The sequence below is a fragment of the Microcebus murinus genome, chromosome 9 (genome assembly GCF_040939455.1).
Source record: "Microcebus murinus isolate Inina chromosome 9, M.murinus_Inina_mat1.0, whole genome shotgun sequence".
Taxonomy (NCBI): domain Eukaryota; kingdom Metazoa; phylum Chordata; class Mammalia; order Primates; family Cheirogaleidae; genus Microcebus; species Microcebus murinus.
The window spans coordinates 54279736-54305557 of record NC_134112.1 but is presented as its reverse complement, the minus strand read 5'-3'; the positions used below and the strand labels follow the sequence as shown (position 1 = coordinate 54305557).

Here is a 25822-nt window from a genome sequence, read left to right as displayed (position 1 = left end):
TTTTGACAGATAAATTTGAGCCTAAAGAACTATTTTTATATTTTCTTCTCTTTAGTCAGAGTTTGGATTCATAGGTCTTAAGGATATTTCATAGCATATAAAGCATTCTGATCATCACCTAGAATATATTAATACTTGGTTGTGATATGTCATCACATTGATACATTTAGAGAGTCAGAAAACATTGCTTTTTTTCTCCACTTGCTTCAGAATAGAGGCTTCTTTAAAAATGTGGACTCCTGGGATCCATCTTAGACCAGATACTAGGGGCAAATGTGTAATTGTAAAAGCCCCTGGGTTTATTCTTATGTATTCAGAGGTATGACTTCCATCTATCCAAAGAATAAAATAGTGACAATATATAGGAGCCTTTAATAGATATAATAACCTGTGGAGACAAATATGAAATTGTAAAACACTCTAAAACAAGAAATCTATATAGATATGCCATTTGTTTATTTTAGAGTGAGTTGTTTAAAAATGAAAGATATGTTCTACAATCCTGTATGATAATGGTGGCTTCTTAGGTTTGCTCCTAACATTTCAAAAAGTCTCGTTTAAATTAGGACAGCAAATAAAATCCTCCATGGCTTTCACTTCTAGCACAAATAGGAGTCTACATACCCTAGTCTACTGTAATTGAGAAAATGAATACTAAACACCATCAGGAGACCAGCAGAGAGGGCTCGACACAGAGTCCATAACAGAGTGGAGTGGGGAGGTAATTGGCAGAAGAAAGTGTTGTAGGCTCTGGCAGCAAATGCACAGTAACATCAGTTAGACTTTGTTTCCAGAAAGCAAACGCCCACCTGTTAGTAAAAACTACTGAAATCACTACTAAGACAAGGTAGGTAATATAACCTTGGATACTGCTGAGTGCCTGAAGGGAAGGATCTTGGAGAATGTGGAAATATTTATGCAAATATCCATAGAGATTTGATTTATAATTGTAAAAGATATTTTTAACAATTAACCGTTCTTCAGGAGGAGAACGGAAAAATTGTAGCTTACTCATCCAGTAGATTATTATAAGGCAATTAAAATGACTGAGCTAGTTCTGAAGTGGCATCATAATATTTAGTGGTGGGAGAGAATAATCAACTGCAAAATTATATATACCACCTGAAATAATGTATCTATTTTATGGTTACATTCATGTAGTAGAGTACACAAATATGTATTGGAATAAAAAAAAAACTGTTGAGAATAGAGAGGGAAAAATAGATAGGGAAAGGGACTTAAGCTGTATCAACAATATCTTATTCTTCAAAAAAGAAAGAAAAGTTGAAAGCAAACATTTTTAAAAATGTTAATATCTGCTTAATTTTGAAGCTCAGTGCAGCAATACTGAGTTTACATTGTTTTATGTCTTCATCTGCATATTTGAATTTTTCCCAACATTTAAATGTAAAAAAAAGAAATAATATTTATAAGAAGATAGTAAAAGGCACTGTGTGTTTTTTAAAATATTTGAAATTTGTCTTTTAAGTAACTATGAGAAATAGGATTTTACTGAAAACTGTTGAAATAAATTACAGCAAAAAATATGGTTTATTATAATGAAGAGTCACATACTCAGTAAGTACTTGAGATAAATAGATGTTTTAAGGAGCCAATGTTCTGGTGAGAATAAAATACTAGTTGAAAGGGAACTGTATGTGCTAGATCCGACAGTGAACCACCACAAAAAGATAAACCCCAAAATATTACATCAACATCCTTCATATAAACAGGGTGGTTGAAAAGGGCCAGATTCTTGAAGCTATTCCAGGAATGTTCACATTAAGCCAAAATCTGCTGTTATCATTTTGAGATTTTACTATATTAAAGTTTCAAAAACCAAAAGCCATTTTAAGAGAAAATTAAATTCCTAATCCTCAGTATTCCTGCATTATATCTGCAAAGAGCACTATTCCCATTGTATTATATGAAAATACTGTATGTATTATACCTACATGTGGCAGTCCTGGAATTCTACCATTAGCTATTTTATGGAGCAGTCATGTTTCTTGAGAAATTCTCCCACTCCAGAATTTATCTTTGAAAACAGCTGACATCTTTGGTTCCCAACTTTGGCTGCACTTTTGAATTTCTTGGGGAGTTTTAAAAACTCCCAATGCCTAAGCTGTGATTGTGGTCCCAGTTGTCATTATCTTTTAAAGCTCACTAGATTTGTTCAATGTACCCACAGGTTTAGGGGAATGATCTGAGAATTGACTCAGTTGCATTACTGAGCTTGTGCCTTTAGGTAACATAACATCTTCATTCTTTTGGTTTTTTTCTTTCTCATAGTAACTGTTTCAAATAAATAATGCTCAGACAACCAAAAAATAGCTACATTCTGCTATTGGGGAAGATTATTATATGATTTTGTATAATTTTATTTTTCCCAATTTTTAGGATGTGCTCAAATGTCTTCTCTTTTGGGAAGTGCTCCACAGATACTTGAGATTTGTTTGAAGGCTCCACATGTGCGCATTTGCTCTGGAGCTCTCTCCTCTGCACAGTACTCTTTGTGCTGTACAGTAATTATGTGTGCTTTTCTATTGCTTCCATCAGGTCAAAACAATTCAAGGTAAAGAAATATGTCTTTTTAAATTTTTTTTTATTTTTTATTTTAGCATATTATGGGGGTACAAGTGTTAAGGTTACTTATATTGCCTGTGCCCCCCTCCCCCCTCGAGTAAGAACTTCAAGCATGTCCATCCCCCAAACGTTGCACATCTTACTCATTGTGGTTGTATATACCCATCCCCTCCTCCCCTGTCCCACCCTCCCGACACCCGATAAATGTTACTCCTATATGTCCACTTAGGTGTTGATCCGTTAATACCAATTTGCTGGTGAGTACATGTGGTGCTGATTTTTCCACTCTTGAGATACTTCACTTAGTAGAATGGGTTCCAGCTGTATCCAGGAATATACAAGAGGTGCTATATCACCATTGTTTCTTAAAGCTGAGTAGTACTCCATGGTATACATATACCACATTTTATTAATCCACTCATGGATTGATGGGCACTTGGGTTGTTTCCACAGCTTTGCAATTGTGAATTGTGCTGCTATAAACATTCGAGTGCAGGTGTCTTTTTCATAAAGTGACTTTTGATCTTTTGGGTAGATGCCCAGTAGTGGAATTGCTGGATCAAATGGTAGATCTACTTGTATCGCTTTGAGGTATCTCCATATTGCTTTCCACAGAGGTTGAACTAGTTTGCAGTCCCACCAGCAGTGTAGAAGTGTTCCCCTCTCTCCGCATCCACGCCAGCATTTGTTGTTTGGGGACTTTTTGATAAAGGCCATTCTCACTGGAGTTAAGTGATATCTCATTGTGGTTTTGATTTGCAATTTCCCTGATGATTAGAGATGTTGAACATTTTTTCATATGTTTGTTGGCCATTATTCTGTCTTCTTTTGAGAAGTTTCTGCTCATGTCCTTTGCCCATTTCTTATTCATCTAGCACATAGTAGATAATAAATATTTGTTGAGAAAATGAATAATCCAATTTAGGAGGTGGTATTTTATCACCTTTGTATAAAATTAATGTATCCTTCATTGCAGAGATCCTATTAATAAAATGATGCAAAATTTATTAATTTGCTTGGCTTCTTATTTCAAAGTCATGCAATTTCCCTCTTTACCTCTTTGTCTGGGTATCTGGACACTCTTCCTGGAGCAATTTCTTACGACATTTACAAGAACACTACTGGTCACATGTACCCAAATGTTTCCACTTATTTTATATCCCTGTTGAAGTATTCACCAACATTTCTTATGGGTAAGACATTTTAAAATTTTATTTTATTTAAATTTTATTTTTCTTATATTTATCCATGCCCAGTTATAGGGATTATATACCTTTCCTTACCAAAAGAAAGACAGCCCACTACTATTAGGGATACTACTACTACTGATAGTTCCTGCCCAGTACTATTTTATTCTCCCAGAGGCAGCCACTTTCAACATCTTGTTATTTCTTCTTATAGGATCATCACTATCATTCAATCAGATACTAACACTCCTTGATTTTTTTTTTTATTTTTCAATTTCAAGCATTATGCCTTAACTTCCTATAATGGAAGATAAAAATTTAGATCATTATCAGAACTTCCTCTACATCAAGTACACAAGTGTACCCATGATACACACACTCAGTACATACATACACTCACTACAACTCCACATCCAATGCATATATCCTTCCAAGAGAGTAATTTTGCCTAGATCAGTATTGAGCATTTATATTATTATGATAATAAACACTTTCCTTTGCATAGTTGCTTTTTCTTTCAAATTATTTTCTATTTCTTTTTTTTATGGTTTGAGTGTATATATTTTGTTAGATAATATTCTAAAATATTTAGTGAGCTTTGGCTTCCTACTAATAATTAAGAATCAGGCTTTAGAATACTGGTTGGAAGCTTTATGTTCATGGACATGTTTATCAAATATGGATTAATTATAGACTGATATGATGGGATTTCGGGAGGTGATACCATCAATATCAATACTTTTTGAAGTTTTCTGTTAGATTTTCTGGAGAATAATTTTTACATCTCTTGTTTAAAGAGTATAAGCCTACTTTCCAAGGTTCTGGGATCCAAGAGATGGGCAGAGTTGGGAGATTAATCATCAGGGGAAAGCAGTTCTACCTCATTAATCATCAGGGACAAGCAAATTAAAACTACAATGTGATATGATCATGTATATCAGATAATAAATACATGTGCTGGTGAAGATGAGAAGCAAGTGAAATTCTCACACAGTGTGGATGGATGTATGAATTGGTCCAACCACATTAGATAATGGTTTGGGGATATCTACCAAAGCTGTATTATGCATATCCTATGATTCAGCAATCCCAATATTTAGTATGTACCTAACATAAAGTGTATATATGTTCAGGTAGATTTCATTTGAGATTAAAAATGAAGGAATCTTACAAGCATATTGCTAAGCAAAAGAATCTAGGACAAGAAAAAACATATACTAATTCTATCTATATAAAACAGACAAAACTAATCTATACTGTTAGAAATAAGCATAGTGGCTATTCTCAGAGGGAAAGGACCTGGATGAGAACACAGGATGGGGCTTCAGGAGACCTAGTAATAGTCTGATTATTTTTTCAGTACTGTTAAGTATTCAGCAACAAAATGAAGTTCTCATACTTGTAGACAAAGATTGAATCTCTCATAGTTGTGGTAATAAGCAGCCACCAGAACCAGTTTTTGAACTTTTTCAGTTGATCATAAACTCACATCAGTGAATGTGCTTTTACAATCAGTGACAGCCCCTCACTTCTGAAAGTCAGTTCGTTGGGAATGGATTCTCTGCAATAAGCACACCTCTGAGTGAGAACTAGTCAACCAAAAATTGCACTTGGGTGAGTACTACAGATGAAGTGAACCCACTTAACCTCTACAAAGGTGTCAATACCTGAATTCCACACTTTCCCCCAAAACTATATATAAGATGAACAGTCTACTCTGCTCAGAGACATTGTGATTGACAGACTGCATAACTACTTCATAAAAATAAGCAATATATTCAACTCTCTTTTTATTTTAGATACTGTATGGAGTAGTGATCTTATCCTCTTTTGATTACAGATTGTGAAAATTTATCCTATGGCATACTTACGACAGGTGCGGTTTTTTGCATGGATATAGATTACAATATAATTTTTTTTAATTCAGGAGGACATCTAGTTTTGACTAATTTGAAGGAATGTGGACCCTATTTATCTTCTTGCCTTAAATAACCAAAAAGCGATAAAAAGTATACATTAATGCGTCTCAAGACATTGTACGTAGTTAATGAAACATAGAGAACCCCAAGGAAAGGTCAACAAATGGATGCCTGGGATTTCCCGTCTTGACAGGTGTCCAGGTCCTGGCAAAGAGACGAGAAACTCAGGTAGAGCCTGATGGATTTCCTGAATTGAAGAAACAGAGCTAAGAATCCCCAGTTTTTAAAAGCAACCAGAAAATTCTGATTCAGGAACAACAATTTAAGGGGATGGGGGACTGTTGTGTAAATAGTTACGTGGCATTTAGGCTTTTCCTGGTAACTTGTGGACTGATTACAGTTTTTTCTTCTTGGCAATTCACTTCAGTTTCTCTTTTGTAAAAATGGGAATAATAATAGCAAGTACCTCATAGGATTGCTTAAAAGTAATTGAATTAATAGACATGAACTCATAGAATATAGTATAGTCTGGCATATATTAATAGAAACCAAAATTAAGCATGGTGCCTTAGATTACTGTCTAGGCTCCTCACGATCTGCTATAAGAAACTTTAAGATTATCTGATGGACATCAGGTGAAATAGATATATGATTGAGATATATCCTCTTTAATGATGATAAGACTAAATAAGTTGATAAATGTATTTAGTACAAAATCAGACTATCTATGATTTACTTTTAAAATTCATGGAAATAATATAAATAATGATGTATTATACTAAATATAAATCTTTTCTGAAATGATATCTAAAATAATATTTGTTTAGTGTTTTTTTCTTAGAGTACAACATACTCTCAATACTCTAATTATATTTAGAAAACAATTTGCTTGCCATTGTTTAGGAAAAAACTCTTTTTAAAAAATGACAATGGAAGCCAATTTTTTCTGCTCTCTTTTATAGTGACTATGAGATTGAGCAAAATTTTGTGAGGATAACTTAGCTGCATTATATAATAACTGTATTGACATATGCTTCTGTCTGGAAACCTTGGAACCTTTTAAAATTCCTTCTGAAAGCTTGGCTGGACAGAATGGATTAGTTGGCAGAGAAAAGCCACATGTTGTATTTATTTGGGAATCTAAATGAATTACAAAATTACAAAGGTTTGCTAGGTACTTTAATACAATTTCAAACTGTACATGGGGTTGAATGCTTTAGACACTAAATCTTTACTATGACATTCATTGGGAATCATGGCAGTGTAAAAAATTAATCTAAAGAACAGAACCAAACATGATAAAGACAGTCTGTAATGTTCATCTCTGCCCAGTAGATAGCCAGATGGCACTAATACCACTTATCAATTGTTTAGACTTTCAATTTTGAGCTGGGTATTAATCCTTTGTGTCAACATAAGGGATTTTCTTTTATAATTCTATTTATATATAAACTTCAGCTCTAATTATGTCTAAAGGTTGCCTAAAGATTCTCTTGAATTTATTTTTGTTAATACAAGGAATATGTAAGAGTATAACATTATACAATAATCACAGGAAAACTTTAAAAATATATATGTTATAGATAAAACCATATTTCAAACTAATTCATTTTAAATACAAATTTTGTTTGTTCGAGCTATTTTTATGCCCTAGAGTGTAACCCATTATAATTGTGTTCTGCTGATTTAATGAATTTAATTAGTGAAAAAAATCCTCAAGACCAGATACAATCCCAAATGTACTCATCTAAAAACACAGTGAATCTATCTAAAGAAAATGCTAGTGTATTGGTTCAAGACAGACACTTGCTTCTCTAAATTCATTTGTATTTTGGAGTCTCAAAGGGGAACAGAGTAAAGTTATAAATAGTAAGGGATGGTTAGAGAAGCAAAGTCAAAGATGTCAGAACAGAGAGAAATTGTTTTATTTGTATTAATTGTACAGTCATCCTTCTGTGTAATGGAGTGATATATGATATATTTATTTTTACTTATTTTCCACTCATCTCTTCTAATTATATAACTGGCTTCTGCCTTAACCACTCCAATGAAATTTTTGTCCCATTGGCACTGAGGGACAGCCCCCCTATTGCTAATTAAAGATATTATTTTATAATCTTTTTCAAAATTATGTGCTATATGCAATCCACTTCTCTGTAAGGTATCTCTTTTTTATGCATGACCTTCTGCTATCTTGACAAATACTATTCTGTTAATTCTTCCTGTCTCATTAAAGTCTTTGATCCTTTGGATCCTTTTTTCTGACTACATATACCATACAATTCTGTCTCAGAAGTTCCTCAATTCTAAAAGTGCTTAATAAGGTAAATTCTGATCTGCTACTCCAATTTCCTTCCTTACATTTCAAACACTGTATCTTCAAGTCCAATCCTATCTCCCATTATTGACCAAAAAAAGTTTTCCTTGAATTTTCTTATAGTTTCTGTCATACATCCTTGAAAGGACTTACTGACTTTAACTCATCTTTCCCATTTTCCTTAATATTTATTTAATCACAAAGTCCTGTCAAGTTTTACATAAAATGTGCCTCTTACATCTCTTTCCTTCTCTTTATTCCCACTGTAATGCTCTGAGTCTTGATCATTTCCTAGAACCTAAAGTGCTAAGCATCTTCTTAGCTAGATTCCTAATGTCAGTTTTCCTTATACAAGTCTTTGTAAGGAAAATCATTCTACATGAATATTTTTGCATTTCTGTACAATCTAGGCTTTGTGAGTATAGTACTAACAATCTAGGTTCAAGGACTAAACAGTAAACATGCCTTGGAAGTTAAAGAATTGCCCTGGAAAGATTTAAAGACAAATCTGGCTCTGAATGTTTGTTCCTCTGGCCCCAATTTGTATGTTTAAGGGATAGGGTGCTTGGGAGGTGATTAGGTCACGGGCATAGCACTGTCATGAATAGGATTAGTGACTTTATAAAAGTGGCCCAAGGGAGATTGCTTTTCCCTTCCACCATGTGCCGACACAATGAGAAGGTGCCATTCATGAAACATAGAGAAAAGCCCACCTCAGACACCAAATCTGCTGGTGCCTTGATCTTGGCCTTCTCAGCCTCTGGAAATATAAGAAATACATTCCTGTCATTTAGAAATTACTCAGTCTAAAGCATTTTGTTATACAAGCCTGAGTGAACTAAGATATCACCCACATTCTAAAGGTAATACAACCCAGATATGCCTTTTTTCTCTTCCTCAAAGACATTTGCTTACTTCCGTATAGTGCCCTCCTTGTTCCTGGAAGGAATTTGTTTACATTATGAAGTCAGTCTCTCCTCGCTCTTTCTCTCTCTCTCACTCTCTCAGTGTATATATACAGAGAGAATCAGTCTCTCCTCTCTCTCTCTCTCTCACTCTCACACACACACACACACACACATATATATGTAAAGGAAAGAAGGTACAGATGTGTCAGCCTTATTATAGAAGTTCCAAATCTCAGAATTCTGGAGTTCCTTCCTTTTGATTCAAACTGCGCTGTATGCGCAAATGATATCAGGTCCACATTGCACTGTACATGGGGAGTTGGAGTGTGGCACTACTAGGATGCTCAGTGAGAAAATAGTCTGTTTTTGAACCATAGATTTCATGTTTTCTATTAAGATAAATTAAGTAATTAAATGAATATAAAAACAATACTTTGAATAATCCTACCAAATAAATATTGTTTAAACACTAATTTTAGACAATTACTTCTTTGTACAGAATATTTGAGGTGTAAAAACACAAATACAAATACATACATGTGAGATGTACATATATATATATATATATATATATATATATATATATATATATATATATTATTGGGCTTCCAAGGTCCTCATTGTTCCCCAACATAATTATATATTTTAGTTAGTCTTCTCTGTTGCACAAACATATCACATTTATTATAGCTTCTTGAGAAGAGGAACTTTCTCTATAATAAGTAGTATTGTACACTACTAAGTGAAGTATTCCAAGAATGGAAAAACAAGCACCACATATACTCACCAGCAAACTGGTATTAACTGAGCAGCACCTAAGTGGACACATAGGTACTACAGTAATAGGGTATTGGGCAGTGGGGAGGGGGGAGGGGGGCTGGTATATATATATATATATACACATAATGAGTGAGATGTGCACCATCTGGGGGATAGTCATGCTGGAGACTCAGACTTGTGGGGGGAGTGGGGAAAAGGGCATTTATTGAAACCTTAAAATCTGTACCCCCATAATATGCTGAAATAAAAAAAAATAAAAATAAAAAAAATAAGTAGTATTGTAATAATATGATAACTTTATGGAAAAGGGTAAAATTTGATCCATAAATCATAACATAGGCCAGGATAAATAGATACAAGTATTAAAAGTATTATATGTAAATAATTAAATCATAAAAGTAGGAAAATATGTATGACTTGTCTATGACACAAAATTCAAAAGCATAAAATTAAAAAAAGAAAAAAAAATGGCAAAGCCTATATAAGCAAAGTAGAAAGAGAAATGAAAATCTACATTAAAAATGCTGATACTTATATTACAGACAAAGGTTTATTATCCCCAATATACAAAGAGCTTCTGAAAATAAAAAAAAATCAAATGTACAAATTTATAGGAGAAAAATGAGAAAAATAAAACAATGACAGAAAAAACATATGCAGATACAATATAAATGATATTTAATTTCCATCACTTCTGATGAAAAGCAAATTATCCTTCACATTGTTCCCCTGTACTTAATGGCTCTTTTCTCTGTGGTTACTTTCAAGATTTTCTCTTTTTTCTTTGTTTTTTAGCAGTTAAACTTTGTGTAACTATGTATAGTTTTTTTTTTTTTATTTGTTATGTTCATAGTTGGCTGAGCCTCTCTGATCTATAAATCAGAAGGTATTTTTAAAGTCAAATTTGGGAAGTTTTCAGCTTTTATTATTTAAATAACTTATTTTTCTGCCCCAAACACCACCTTTCTCTGTCAGTGACTCCCATTCTTTTTATGTTGGAGTCTTCTGATACTGTCCCATAGGTTTGTCTTTTGTCACTATTTTCAGATGGGATAATTTCTTGTGTTTTGAGTTTACATTCACTAATTGATTTTTCATTTTTAATCATTTGTGAAGCTCATTCAATGAAATCTTTATATTTCAATTGTTTTACTACTTCTAAAATTTAATTAGAGTTATTTTATAGCTTCAATTTCTGTGTTGAAATTTTCTACCATATTAAGGAAATTAATAATTAACCAATACCATAGTATTTGATAATAATTTGAGCATATTTTCCTTTAATTCTTTTAATATACTTGTAACAGCTACTTTAAAATATCTGTTAAGTTACACATCTATGTTATTTGGGATTTGGTTTTTATTGACTGCTTCCCAGTTCCTTTATGTGTCTATTGATTTTTGATGGACATCCTTAGACATTTGGTCAATGCATTGTAAAAGCTCTGAATTTATATTAGTAGAAATTTTACTTATATTGAATCTTCTTGTATTTGGATAGACTTGGTTTGATGACTGTGAAACTGAATCTGTGATAAGTCTAAGATACTTCCCATGTTCCTCTAACTTAGTGGGACTCAATTTTGAAACTAGGTCTCTGTTGTGAATCTTATTAAGACTATTCTTAGGCTTTATTATGATAGGTCTACAATAGACACAGGGCTTTGTTCCTGTACTTCAGAAACAACCAAATTACAATCTAATGTGTCCAAGAATTAGTATATTTTCTCACAGTGCATACTCTTATTTTTTACCTTCTTACTACTTTGATTTAGCACTTTCTTATCATTGTTAAATTACCATTGTATGATTTATTTCTCCTTAAATTATAAAGGCCATTTTAATATTTTATCCAGCATTTTTAGATACTCTATTCTGAAAGTTTATCTTCAAACATCTATTCTCTTTCCAGAGAAGGAAGTCTTATAATACAGTCATTATGTTTCCTAAAAATGGTGGTTCTTACTAGTGGCTAGAACCTTATGCAGATACAGAGCTTCAACAGAATAATGGATATTCAGAAGAGGTAGAATTGGAAGACACAAGTGAAGCTGAGTTGAGTATCCTTGAGTTAAGTAAATTAGCAGACAGAAATGACACAAAGAAAAACCAACTGTGTGACAGTATAGAAGCGGCTGGAGTCAGGCTGAAGAATTCTTTTGAGGTGAGAAAATGTATGCAAAAGGACTAGAAATTATAAGAAAAAGGCCAAAAAGAGAGGAGCTGAGAAAATAGGAATTATTGTGGCTAATTTGCCTGCTAATTATTTACAATGTATATTCTTATATGAAACCACAAAAATCATCTTGACTTTTATTTATATCATCTCCTTTTTTCTTGCACATTTCTCTGAATTATCCTTTCAACAATTACTTTCTTTTCAGACAGCCAAAATATATCTTTCTATAGATGCCTATGATTTACAAAAAGCTATAACATTTTTTGATTTTCATCTTTTTTTATATGAAGGAAGTTATTTAAACTCTTTGAACTTTGGTTTTGTTATCTATAAAACAGAAATAATAATAACTTCCTTAAAGACTATTGTGAAGATTAACAAGTGTATATAAAAAATTAACCACAGTCTGGTACTGCAAAAATGGGAGATACTTCTATTATTATTTTCTTAGTGAAATTAAATTTAATTGTATAGTAATTCTTCTAAAGAGCAGATCCTGACTTGTTGAAAAACAATAGACACTCAAAACATTTAAAAGAATTTTAACTTCTTAGCATTCCTTGGAGTTGCCTCTAAATTTATGTTAAAATTTCCTTTTAATTTATAATTTTAAGCTTAGATATTTTTAGGGAACTTATTATTTAACATGATTCAATCAAAGAGTTCTTGAGTCCAAGGAGATGTAATCTAACACATTTATTTTATAATTAGCTAAACTGATACCCATACAAATTTTAAGTCTTGTTAAGTGGTTTCTATTTAGTTAATGAAATGGGCAAAATTAGAACCATTTCTCCTGACTTTTTTTTCTTTTTCTTTTCTTTTTTTTTTTTAAATTTCAATAGATTTAAGGGGCACAAGTATTTTCTTGTAACATGGATGAATCGAACAGTGATGAAGTCAGGACTCCTAGTGTACCCATCATCTAAATAGTGTACATTGAAAAAGAGGAAGTCAAACTATCTCTGCTTATTTATGACATGATTTGCTACCTAGAAAATGCTAAAGACTCCTCCAAAAGTCTGCTAGAATTGATAAATGAATCCAGTAAAGTCTCAGGTTACGAAATTAATGGATAAAAGTCAATAATAGCATTTCTATACACTGATAACAGCCAAGCCTCAGCTTGGTTATTATCAAATCAAGAACTCAATGAATGCCATTTACAATAGCTGCAAAAAAAAATTAAGATACCTAGGAATATACTTAAAAGGAGGTGTAAGATTTCTACAAGGAGAACTACTACAAAATGCTGACTCCTTTTTTGATGTGTTTTCCACTCTATAGGGCAGTCTCTACTTACTGAGTCCTAGCATTCATTTCATGAAAGATGTCTTCTGATGTTAGGAGATTCTATCCACCATGGTAAGATGTCCTAAATGCTACTGACAGTTTTGAAGATTATGGTGGTAGTTACGACAACCTCTGTTAATATTCTCAGTGGAGCTTGTTTGGGTGAAGCAACAGCCACTAAATCTAATTGTCTTAGAAATCTGTTTAAATGCTAAGAAGTGACAAGATAACAGCAGTGGTTTATACACAAACTTTAGCATCATATGACATTTGTTAGGTACTATGAAAATGTTAACTTAATGGTATATATTTATAAAATGAAAACTCAACTTAGGTTATATATAATTAGGAGTATTCATTTTATTTGGTTTTCTTCTTACATAGGTATCTTATGAAAGTATCTTATTCCCTGACAATAATTGCTTATACTCCTGCACTAAAAGTGGTAGTTAAACAGGGTTTGAAGATTAAAAAATATTTATAGGAACCCAAATGAAAATGCTTACAAATCTACAGTTTGCTTCAGGTAAAGAATATAATACGGCAATATTATTGAAGTAAGAATATGCATGAAGTAAGGATACATCTCCCAACAAGGGTCCAGATGTAAGCTTCAATTATTTTTCCTCTGTAATGGTATACTAGATGCACTTTCTTTCTTGGATTAGGAACCACTGATATATGTAGAGAGCATCTCAGAACCAGGCTTCCCAAATAGAGTCTCAGCTGGGAGTATCTTATAAGCTAGGATATTCTTGTTGGTTATATAAAAATATTCTTGCTATATAACTAACCCAATAGGCATAACCTTGTGAGGGTCTCCCTAAGACCAGATACAATTCATTAATCTCTCTGTTGTCAATAAACAGTGTTGAGAAGCTGGTATGAAACTCTCTGATAATCCTTGGATCATGGTTATAATCAGCACTATTAATCTTATTTTTATATTTCTTATTTTAATAAAAACAGATCAGGCTTATTCCCAATTTACTGGAATTAACCCTCACAGCATCATCCACTTCTCATGCCTGTGGTCAAGCCCTTTTTATGACAAAACAAGCTCTCTAGTTTGACAGTAATTACTTGCCATACACCATTATATAATAACATTCTGTGAACAATTAAACTCTCATGCATATTCTGAGCATTAGTAATAACCACTGAGGAGTTACATGGATTTAAACAGACAACAAAATCATCCAATAATATCAGCACAAACTACTCATAGCTTTGTACTACTCTTAATTTCTTTTGCCTCCTTCATTTACATATACCTGCACGTTAGGGTACACATCTGCTGAGTGATTAAGAATTGTAATCAATTTGTCATCGATCAGGTCTAAATATTCTTTAGGCCAATTCTCTTTCATATGGCTAACATCCTGAAAGAGTGTTAATTCAATCCCCCAATATGTGTGATCTTCAACATTAGTGTTCTAAATTTTATTATATTCTATAATATTAACTTTGTACATGATCTCTTTGTTATACTGCATAAAAGCATCATGCCATCCTCTGAGTATATGGTTGTGAAACAAATCAAATATTGTTGCAATATAATTATTTTGTTCCTGCCAGCAAAATTTACCTCTTACTGTATATCATATATTATTTCTGATAATAGATAAAAGACCATATGTTATGGGCTAAATCCCTGCCCCAAATTTCATATGTTGAAGCCCCAGTACCTTAGAATATGACTGTATTTGTCAGTGTCATGATATAATTCTAGTTGGTTTGGCATTTTTTACCTCCCTTTTGGAATAAGAGTATGCCTTATTTGATCCAGACTGTCTTCTCTAATTAAAAGCAAACTGCTCCAGGCAATTATTCCTATTCTTGTTTGTAATTCTTTAAAGCTCTTTTATTTTTTGAACAGTCCAATTCTGTTTGATTCATCAAAAGTGATGTTGCTGTTAGGTACTAACCACTTTAGAATGACAAGGAAATAAATTTGGAACCCAAAATGTTGAATTTACTAGGATAAGGTCACATGAAGAGCAGTCACTATTGACATTTCCCATTATCATCCATATCAAATCTCTGGCTTCTTATTTTCAGAAATGCAGGCCCATCAAGTTATACCTGATTATTTTTCTTTGTCAATACTTCCATTTTTTTCCCTCCATGTAATTATGGGTTTCCATATACAATAATAAGGCAAATTGCTACTATCTCATATAATATTATGAATGATGGGAACTTCTACTGTTATTAATCCTTAATGATCACATTTAATGGCCACACAATATTCTCTCAGTTTGTGAATGAACACACAGTGTTCTCCAGATTCATCTGGGTACATATTTCCATAGTTGCTTCAAAACACAGGTCCTTGATAATATTTTATGAAACAAGAACCAAAAGGCATAGCCACATTTGTAATATTCAATATAGCCATAGACAGAGTTAGGCTATAGATCACTTCCAGAAATACGTTCACCAGGTTGGCCATTGCCCAGCTCATTTCTTGGTTCTTTAAAAGAAGAGGAGGTTTAGGAAAAACAAACTACCTTACCCCAAAGCACATTTGAATCTAAGCTAAGAAAGCTTATTATTCTCTTGTTCAAGTCTCTGTCTTATATGTTGGAATACCTTTTATAAGATCCATTTATTGACTCTCTTCCCTTGAGCAACAGTCATAACTTTCTTCTATATATTATCATTTTTAATCCAAGTCTTTATTCTTGAAGTAGGTCTTTCTGGTTTAGCCTCTGGGCTATTTCAGATAGCTAATATCAAGATGTGCTCTGCTAGGGCTTCTACTTTGATTCATTTCCAGTTGTAGGAAGTCAGAATAGATAAGTACAAAGAAACAAAATAGTTACCCCCAACTTGGTGAGGTGTGGGTAAGAGATAAACCACTTCATAAATCCCTTTGGAATTCCTGCAGTTATGTTCGACTTAATAGACATTGAATTTTATTTTGAAATAATACTAGCCCTTAGGATGCTTATATTAGCTTCAATCTCAGAACTACTGGGTTCAGCCTTGAAAATGAAAACTGTGGTGAAGTAGTAAATATTTGTATGTCAGTTGCTGTATCATCCTCCAGCCCTTTTGTCCTAATGTCACCACAAAAGCATAATAATTTATCCAATGAAGATTTATCTTTAGTTTAACAATATAAGTTGTAAACAGAATGCTATAAATTTGTACACCAGTTCTTCAATCCTTTGCGAACTCCCATATTTTTAAGAAGGGGTTTTATTTGTCTATTCCAATTTTCTATTAACCATTACTTTGATGGGCACTAAATAATATGATAAGTCCATTAAACATGACATTTTCACAAATTAGTGCATAATGTGGGCAATGAAATGAATACCTTGATCTGATGAAATCTAACTAGGAAGGACAAACTATTTACAATATTTTTGTTCCACTTCTTTGATAATATTAGCAGCATTGACCTCAGTCACTGGTTATAAAAGCCAAATTCAGAATATATCATTAAGCCCTGTCAATATCCATTTGTATTCCCCAGAGAAGTGGGTAAAAAGCCAATCCAATCTACTTGCTAGATGTAGGCTAGACCTCTGTCAGAAATAATTCCCATGGTGAACTGCAAATGCTATCTTTCCTATTAGCAAACAGGACAATCTTTATCAATAGTTCGTGCATTAGCTGGGGTCAGTGATATATGTTTGTCTGGTTCATGTCTTCATGGCTCAATTTCCCTCATGTGTATTCATTTTATGGAACTGGGTTGCCACGTCAAGAGATAGAACTAAGGACATGAACTTCTTGAGTCAATCACCTTCAGATTTGGGTGTAGGGTTTCTTTGGTGAGCATCAAACTGCCCTATTCAATTTGCCCTCAAAATTTCCATAGGGATTTCCAGGTAACAATATCATAAATGGGAATCCCTTTTACTGTACAGTTAGCTATGGATCGTTTGCCAGACCAAGATGCAATTCCACTGGCAACATGCCATAAGTTAGTTCTATATATACCTAAATAGTTTTATGAGTCAGTAAGTGTGTATATGTGTATGTGCAGTTCTTTTATCACTGCTGGGAACAGAAACTGTTACTCTCTCCATTATTAATTTTTTCCATGAGGAATTTATTATTTGCTGAATACAGAGCAGTGATGGCTTTCCATGCTGAGCCATGGCCCTTGGTTCTGTAACTGCCTTCTGTGAACAAGGCCAGATGCCTGGCATCTTTGGTCAACTGGTCCAAAGAAGGGGCCCATTTAGCAGCAGCAGCAAGCTAATCCTTAGGAAAATCTAAAGCATGATTGCAAATGTTGTTTGTTCTGCTTGGTGACATATTAAGAAAAAGTTAAGTACAGAATGCTAGTTACTTTTAAATTGTGTCAGTTGAACAGTCTGTACCAAACCAAGGACTGCTGAGGTATTGAGGATATTGTTTTTCAATCCTCTTAGTCCAGTGTCATTCTCCATGATCCATCATCATGCTTCACTGGTGTTGCTGGGCTATTTGTACAGCAAGTTTTTAGGCACTCATATACTTGAGTCTCATACTTTATGAATTAGTCCAGTAATTTATTGTTGCCTTCTAGGTATCCTGTATTGCTTCAAATTTACAATTTGTGATGGCTTAGTTAACTCTAAAGTCATTCGTGTTGCATATCTGAGTAGAAAGAAAATCTACGTTATTTTGTCATTACCAAATTAAACCCTTAACATTATATCTGTACCATGCCATTATATCTGATTATTTATTGGTGTAAAAAAGATGCCACAACAGTATACTTTTTTAAATCATAATTTCAACTTTTAGTCAGATGTTACTTTTTCCCCCTTACACAATAATAGACCTAAAAAAATTTTTCTTTGTCCACAGGCATTTCACCCAAACTTTGTAAAAGGCCTTTGTAAAAGGATCCTAACAGATATTGGGTCAAAAAACTCTGTCTTTCATGTTAATCTTCTTCCCACATAACCATAATAATATTAAACTATGTATTTTTACATTTCATGCTAGAGGTTCAGTTGAACCTTTCTTACCAAAGTTCTTCTGAGTGCAGATACATCAGTCATATCCATGTTGGGATTTTTATATTCTAGAAAGTTCATGGAGAGGAAGTCATGGGTCCTCTTCAGCTTCTATAAAATTCTAAGGTTTTGCTGAACCCTGAATCAATTTTCTTTTTTCATACCATTTTAATTAGCCATTCTCAGACTTATACACTACCTTAATCTTTTCCCCCATTTTTATTTTGATTTTCTTCCTTTTGTGAAGTCCTATCATTTTTATTATCTTCAAGTTTTAAATGAATGAGGTAGCTGGGATAATAGTTCTGAGACTACCTCTCTATATACTCCTCAAGCTCCCACAACAAAGTCACATAGGGTACTTATGCTAGTGGGTCTTTTTTTTAATACAGTATCAGTTATTACCTAAGTGAGGGGTGTCTCATTAGGGAAATTGTTTTGTAGCCATACAGGTATTCCAATACATCTTGTATCCATACCAAATCTATGGTTTCCATAGGAGGTGTTCATCTAGATAACAAGGGAAGGGCTAATTTGCTTTTTTTGGATATGTTTGATAGACTCATCCCTTAACCCACTCTAGTAAACTAGGGACATCTCTGTGAACCATCATCACAAAGGAGCACCACTTGGGCATCTGCATGAGCCCAAATATTCTCCTCCACTCAGAAGTGTTCAAAGACAGAGAAAAATCCCTTTGATCTAAAATTCTCAGAAATCATTTTAATAAAGACTCATCAAAGAACCATTTGTAATGATCTACATAGTTACTTGATTCTTTCAGTATATTGCTCTTTTCATGAATTTTTATCCTTCTATTATCAACTTGCTCCCACTTTACCATTTTAGTTGTAATTGGTCTTATAGGTGTAGTCAACTTATCAAATGTTGTAATTGCCCAAGTTCCTTTGGTTGTAGCTCCTCCTGCCTGAGGGCAAAGCTCAAGACTTGGCTAGTGCTGAAAGCAGTAACTATGCAACTAATTTGTTAGGCGATCTGCTATCAGTTTGAGGTTCCTCTTAGTCCATTTTGATAGCTTTTGATGTTCAGGTCCTACTATTTCTGGATTCCAGTGGAAAGTTTTATTATCAGTAACTTATTCCAAACCTTTATTACACAGCATCAGTAGTTCATTGTAACCCCTTTATGGAATCATCCTTTTTATTTCTAAATAGTGATTTAGTCATATTTTTTTTTAATAGTGAGTCAGTGGTCTTTTAATGAATCCCACTTTAGACACCAAATGTACTAACTAGATAGTATTCAATAGCTAAAGAAGACTTGCAAGAACTAGCATGACAATACTTACAAATTTATAGTTTAATACAGGAAAAGTACATAATACAGGAATAGCACTAAAGTAAGAGTATACATTATAACCAATGGCTGCCTCACTGTAATGAATCTAGAAAGGTCAAACTCCAATCTACAAGTACAAACTCCAACTGACTGCCATTTCTAAAGGCCACACTAAATAAACTTTCTCTCTTAGATCAGCAACCACTGATATATATACAGACAACCTCAGAATAAGAGAACCCAAATGGAGCCTCAATCGGGGTTGCTCATGCCTTGCTGGTCCCTATTGGCATATTCTTGCTATGCAATCAGCCCCAATGACAGAGTCCTCATGAGATCTCACTGAGACCAGCTGTAAATCATCAATCTCACTGTTATCATACACAATACTGACAAGCTGATATAAATTGCCCCAAATTCCTCAGACCCATGATTACAAAGCGACACTTACAATAAGCTTAATTTATGCTTTGATTAGTAGTTAGTGCATGGTAAATTCTCATTTCATTAAAACATATCAGATTAATTTCAATCTTGCTAGAGTTAACTCTCACAGTCCAACTGTTATATTAATATATTTTTCTAAAATCATAATCTAATGCTCATTAACTCTAATATATTAAATTACCCTTAAGACTTTTCTGAAATAATATTAATAGTTGTGGCAAGAAGCTCAACTGCAAAAAAGCTGCATTTAATGATAATTTTGGTATTCGTGTATATATATATATATACACACATGCATATATATGTGTAAAATTATTTTTAAATGCTCTCTTCAACCTATGATGCTTATTTCTAATTGTGTGTTTATCATTTCATCTATTATGGATGAAGATATGAAGAGTCTTTGCAGTAGTACTTAATCATCAGTAGAGTATAAACCATCCTGCTTTAAACTTGTTGGATGCTCTACTATTGGGAGTTCTACTTTCTGTCTTTTTGTAATATGTGACCACTTAGCATTTGCTGTCTATCCTTAACTTCTTTTCCTAAAACATTTATCAAAAAACCCTGATAGCACATACAAAACACTTACCAAATTTGTTAAGATGGTACTACTCCCTGGATGTCTTTCATTCTAATGCTTGCTTCCACCCCCCACCCCAACACACACAAACAATAGAGTCACTTCTTTCCTTTTATTTTTTGTTTTCAAGAAATATCCAGGCCATGACAACCATTTCACTGTTTATTGTTAGGTTACAAAGGCACATTTTAAAAACATTGGAACATTTTGAAAATCGAACAAATCAGACAGTTCTCATCACATGTTTCACCTTTGATATTTTAATAGTCAATATGAGTTTCCTATTCTGTGAAAGTCTTTCTGTTCTAATCTTTATTATGTACCAATCCCTGAACTAGCAACTGTGGTCACCGAGGCCAGGCAATCTAATTGGCCAGGCTTCTATTATGTGACTGCCCTATGTCTGTCTGCCATGTTCAAACTACAGTAAATAGTTATCCGCCATTTCCAAAGCTACATTTTGTTATCATAAAAGGGTAAAAAGAGACTATGCTGGGCAGTAAGAACCATAGTTACCATGGCTCCCTATATATAGTAAGGTCGTAGTAAAGAGAATGTAGGACTGGGAAATGAGACATGTTCACAGCAGGAAGCTGCTCATGTAAGTATCAGGTTTTTTTGTTTGCTTGTTTTTAATCCCCTAAGTACTAGGCTGAAAGAGTAATTTTCTAGGTTTGACTTAATCTTCCTCGGAATTCATTTCCAAAGGAATAATGTCTTTTAAGCTTATTACCCAAGAAATCAAAATTCAATTTTTTTGTTAAACTGAAAGAATGACACAGGTCATGCCCAGAATATGGATATCATCACCTGCTTAGCCATCTCTAATTCCCTACTAAGTAAAGGAAACAGAGTGGAAGCTTAATGGAAAAAGATTCTGGAGTGGGAATGGGGTGTCTTAATTACCTAAAATACATTTTCATTTTCTTTTACTAACTTTTCTCATGACTCACTGCAAGTTCTGAAATGAATTTAAATATGATAAACCTATTAGAATATAGTCTATAATGGATTTTATTGTTTAAGAAAGTGATTACTTGAATATAGGCAATAGGATTTATAACAAAGAATAAGAAAGAATAGAAACTTAAGGTTTAAAGCAAGGTTAACAATCTATTGATAACTTGTATACAAGGATATATTTATAAATATACAGATGTATTTTATAGTAGCTTTGGTATTTTTTTTTTTTGGTTTGTTTTATTGTGGTAAAATACACATTACAAAAAAATTACTACCTTAACCATTTTAAAGTTATGGATCAGAGGTACAATACTTTGATAATGTTGTGCAACCATTGCCACCATACATCTCCATCAATTCTTTTTGTCATTTCATTATGGATGGATAAGATGTATACCACATTTTCTTTATTCAATCATGAGTTGATGGATGCTTAGGTTGATTCCATATATTTGCAATTGTGAATTGTTCTGTGATAAACATATGAGTACATGTCTCTTTTTGATATAATGACTTCTCTTTCTTTGGGTGTATATGTAGTAGTGGGATTGATGAATCAAACCATAGGTCTACATTTAATTCTTTGAAGAATATACTTTTTTCCATAGAGATTGTACTAATTTACATTGCCACCAACAGTGTACAAGTGTTCCCTTTTTAATTCATCCAGGCTAACATCAATTATTTTTTTGTTTTTTAATAATGGTTATTCTGATGGAGTAAGGTAGAATCTCAAAGTAGTTTTAATTTACATGTAGCTGATGATTAATGTTGAGCTTTTTTTCATATGTTTCTTGGTCATTTGTATATTTTCTTTTGAAAAATGTCTGTTCATTTCTTGTGCCCACTTTTTAATGAGGTTATTTGTTGTTGTTTTTTTTTCCTTGCTGATTTGAATTTCTTGTAGATTTTGGATATTAGTCCTTTGTTAAATATATAGGTTGAAAATATTTTCTCCCATTCTGTAGGTTGTCTATATACTCTGTTGATTATTTCTTGTGCAGAAACTTTTTAGTTTAATTCAGTTCCATTTATTTATTTTTGTTTTTGTTGTATTTGTGTTTGGCATCTTAGTCATAAATTCTTTGCCTAGGCCAATGCCTATAAGAGTTTCTCATGAGTTTTCTTCTAGAATTTTTATGATTTCAGGTCTTCCATTTAGGTCTTTAATATGTCTTGAGTTAATTTTTTTTATATGGTGACAGACAGGGATACAGTTTCATTCTTTTGCATGTGGCGCTCCAATTTTCCCAGCACCTTTACTGAATAGGGCATATTTCCTTGGTGTATGTTTTTGTCTGCTTTGTGAAAGATTAGTTGATTGATTATACATATACGATTTTATTTCTGAGTTCTCTATTTTATTTAATTGATTTATGTGTCTACACCTACACCAGTCACAAGCTGTTTTGATTACTATAGCCTTGCTCTATAATTTTGTTTTGTTTTGTTTTTGCAGCTCTGTATAACAGACAATGATTAATTCAAGCAAGACTTAGCAATGGCAGGCAATGTGGTGCCTGCCAATTTGTTCTTTTTGTTTAGGATTGCTTTGGTTAATCAGGCTCTTTTTTGGTTCCATATGAACTTTGTTTTATTTTTTCTAGATCTGTGAAAAATGACATTGGCATTTTGATGAGAATTGCATTGAATCTGTAAATCACTTTGGGAAGTATGGACATTTTAACAATATTGTTTCTTCCAGTCCATGAGCATGGGATATTTTTCATTCTTTTTGTCATCAGCAATTTCTTTCATCAGTGTTTTATAGTGCTCTGTGTAGAGATCTTTAACCTACTTGGTTAAGTAAATTCCTAGGTATTTTAATTTTTTGCAGCTATTGTAAATGGTACTGAATTCTTGATTTGATTTGCAGCTTCCCTGCTATTAGTGTATAAAAATGTTACTGATTTATATACATTAATTTTGCAATCTGTGATTTTACTGAATTTATTTATCAATTCTCAGAGTCTTTTGGAAGTCTTTGTAGTTTTTAGATATTAGATCATACCATCAGCAAAAAGGGATAGTTTTACCCTCCTCTTTTTCAATTTGGCTGTCCTTTTTTTCTTACTTTTGCCTGGTTGCTCTGACCAGGTCTTATAGTACTATGTTGAATAGAAATGGTGAAAATTGACACCCTAATTTTGTCTTACCTACAAATTTGATGATTTTGTCTTCTGCCTGCTCAAATATGACTTTAGATTTCTCTTGTGAATTTTTCATTTCACTTTTTGTGCTTTTCAGCTCCAGAATTTTTGAATTCCTTTTAGATTTTCTATCTCTGTATTGATATTTTTATGTTCATAAATCATTTCCTTGATTTTCTCCACATCTTCCTCTAGTTCTCTGAGCATCTTTAAGGTAGTTATTTTAAAGTCTTTGTCTAATAGATCCACAAAATGGTCTTTCCTCGGGATAGTTTCTGCTGATTCTTTTTTTTTCCCCTTCAAATGGACCATATTTTCTTGTTTCTTTGTATGCCTTGTCATTTTTGTTAAAAACTAGAAATTTGAATCTAGTAATGTGGTAACTCTGGAAATCAGATTTTCCTTCTTCCCTGGGGTTTATTGTGCTTTGCTATTTTTGTTTTATTTTGTTTTATTGTTGTAGGATGTCTCTATGCCAAATATCAGCCTGGGGTACAAATTTCAGGTCTTCTCTGTTCTTTTTTGAGCCTGTGTCTTTCCCTGGACATAAGCTGTCACTTTCTAATTTTCTCCACAGTTTTGTCTTTTCCAGAATGTCATATAATTGGGGAATCATACAGTATGTAGCCTGTTCATATTGGCTTCTTTTACTTAGAAATATGCATTTAAGTTTCTTCCATGTTTCTTTCATGGCTTGATAGCTCACTTATTTTTAGTGCTGAATAATATTCCATTGTCTGAATGTGCCACAGTTTATTTATACATTCATCTACTGAAGGACATCACCCAAATTTTGGCAATTGTGAATAAAGCTTATATTAATATAAGCTCCTGCCCCTCCCAAAGCCGAAGCCAAAGCAAAGGCTTTGAAGGCCAAGAAGGCAGTGTTAAAAGGCATCCACAGCCACAAAAAAAAAAAGGAGATCCATTTGTCACCCACCTTCTGGCGGCCAAAGACACTGCAGCTCTGGAGGCAGCCCAAATATCCTTGGAAGAGCTCCCCCAGGAGAAACAAGCTTGACCAATATGCCATCATCAAGTTCCCCTTGACCACAGAGTCTGCCATGAAGAAGATAGAAAACAACAACACACTTGTGTTCATTGTGGATGTCAAAACCAATAAGCACCAGATCAAACAGGCTGTGAAGAAGCTCTATGACATTGATGTGGCCAAGGTCAACACCCTGATCAGGCCTGATGGAGAGAAGAAGGCATATGTTCGACTGGCTCCCGATTATGATGCTTTGGACGTTGTCAACAAAATTGGGATCATCTAAACCAAGTCCAGCTGGCTAATTCTAAATATATATATCTTCTCACCTTAAAAAAAAATGCAAGTTTTTATGTGGACATAAGTTTTCAGTTCCTTTGGGTACTATACCTGGCTCATCTCCATTTTCCCAATGAGAACAGTATTGGTATGGGACAGATCATTAAGAATTAATTGTCAATTAAAACAAGGTCAAAACCAAATTAGAAAAGTACCTACAGAAGCTAGCTATAGAATATAAAACTTGTAGCTGAAGAAAGAAAGCTAAATCTCAAAATCTAAATAAATTAGAAAAGAAAAGGAGTTGGAGGGATTGATCTTCTCTAGATTCTTTATATATCTTGACACATACACACACAACTATTACCTATTTTTTTATTATTTATCTTCATGATATGTATATCTTAATATACCTGTATACTAATAGTGGAAAAGATATGAATAATGAGTAAATTTTCAATTAAAAATATTAGGTATTGGAACAAAGAAATATTGTTAAACCATGTCTTTTGATTCCCACCAATTAAAAACATTACTTAATCCTTTTACTTTAGAACATACAATAATGTCCAAGTAACCATTGATTATATGCAGCATCAGGTATTTAATTTTTTAAATTTGTGAGATATACATTTGCAGTCCCATTACTTTTAATGTCTTCATAAATGGATTTTTATAAACAACTTCAGCTTGTATTTAAGGTTGTTCATCACAATACCATATCCATTAATGTCACAGTTGAAAAATAGAGGCTAAATAACACTGCCAAAAGTCTAATTCTGCTTTGCTAATATTTTGTGGGGTTTTTTTTTGTTGTTGTTGTTTTGGTTTTTTGTTTTGCTTTGTTTTGTTGGGGGAGAATTCCCGGAGAATCTAGCAGTTATCTTGACCTCTATCTACTTCGTGATTAATGAATCTATTGTTAATCTGAAGACATAAAAGCACAGCTTCACTGCCTTTTTTTTGTAAGCTTA

General features: G+C 33.2%; 1 pseudogene; it reads left to right on the top strand.

Moving 5' to 3' along the window:
- The window catches only part of LOC105879324 (large ribosomal subunit protein uL23 pseudogene), a 69529-nt pseudogene extending 44628 nt beyond the window's left edge, over positions 1-24901 (top strand).
- Positions 24902-25822: the final 921 nt, after the last annotated feature.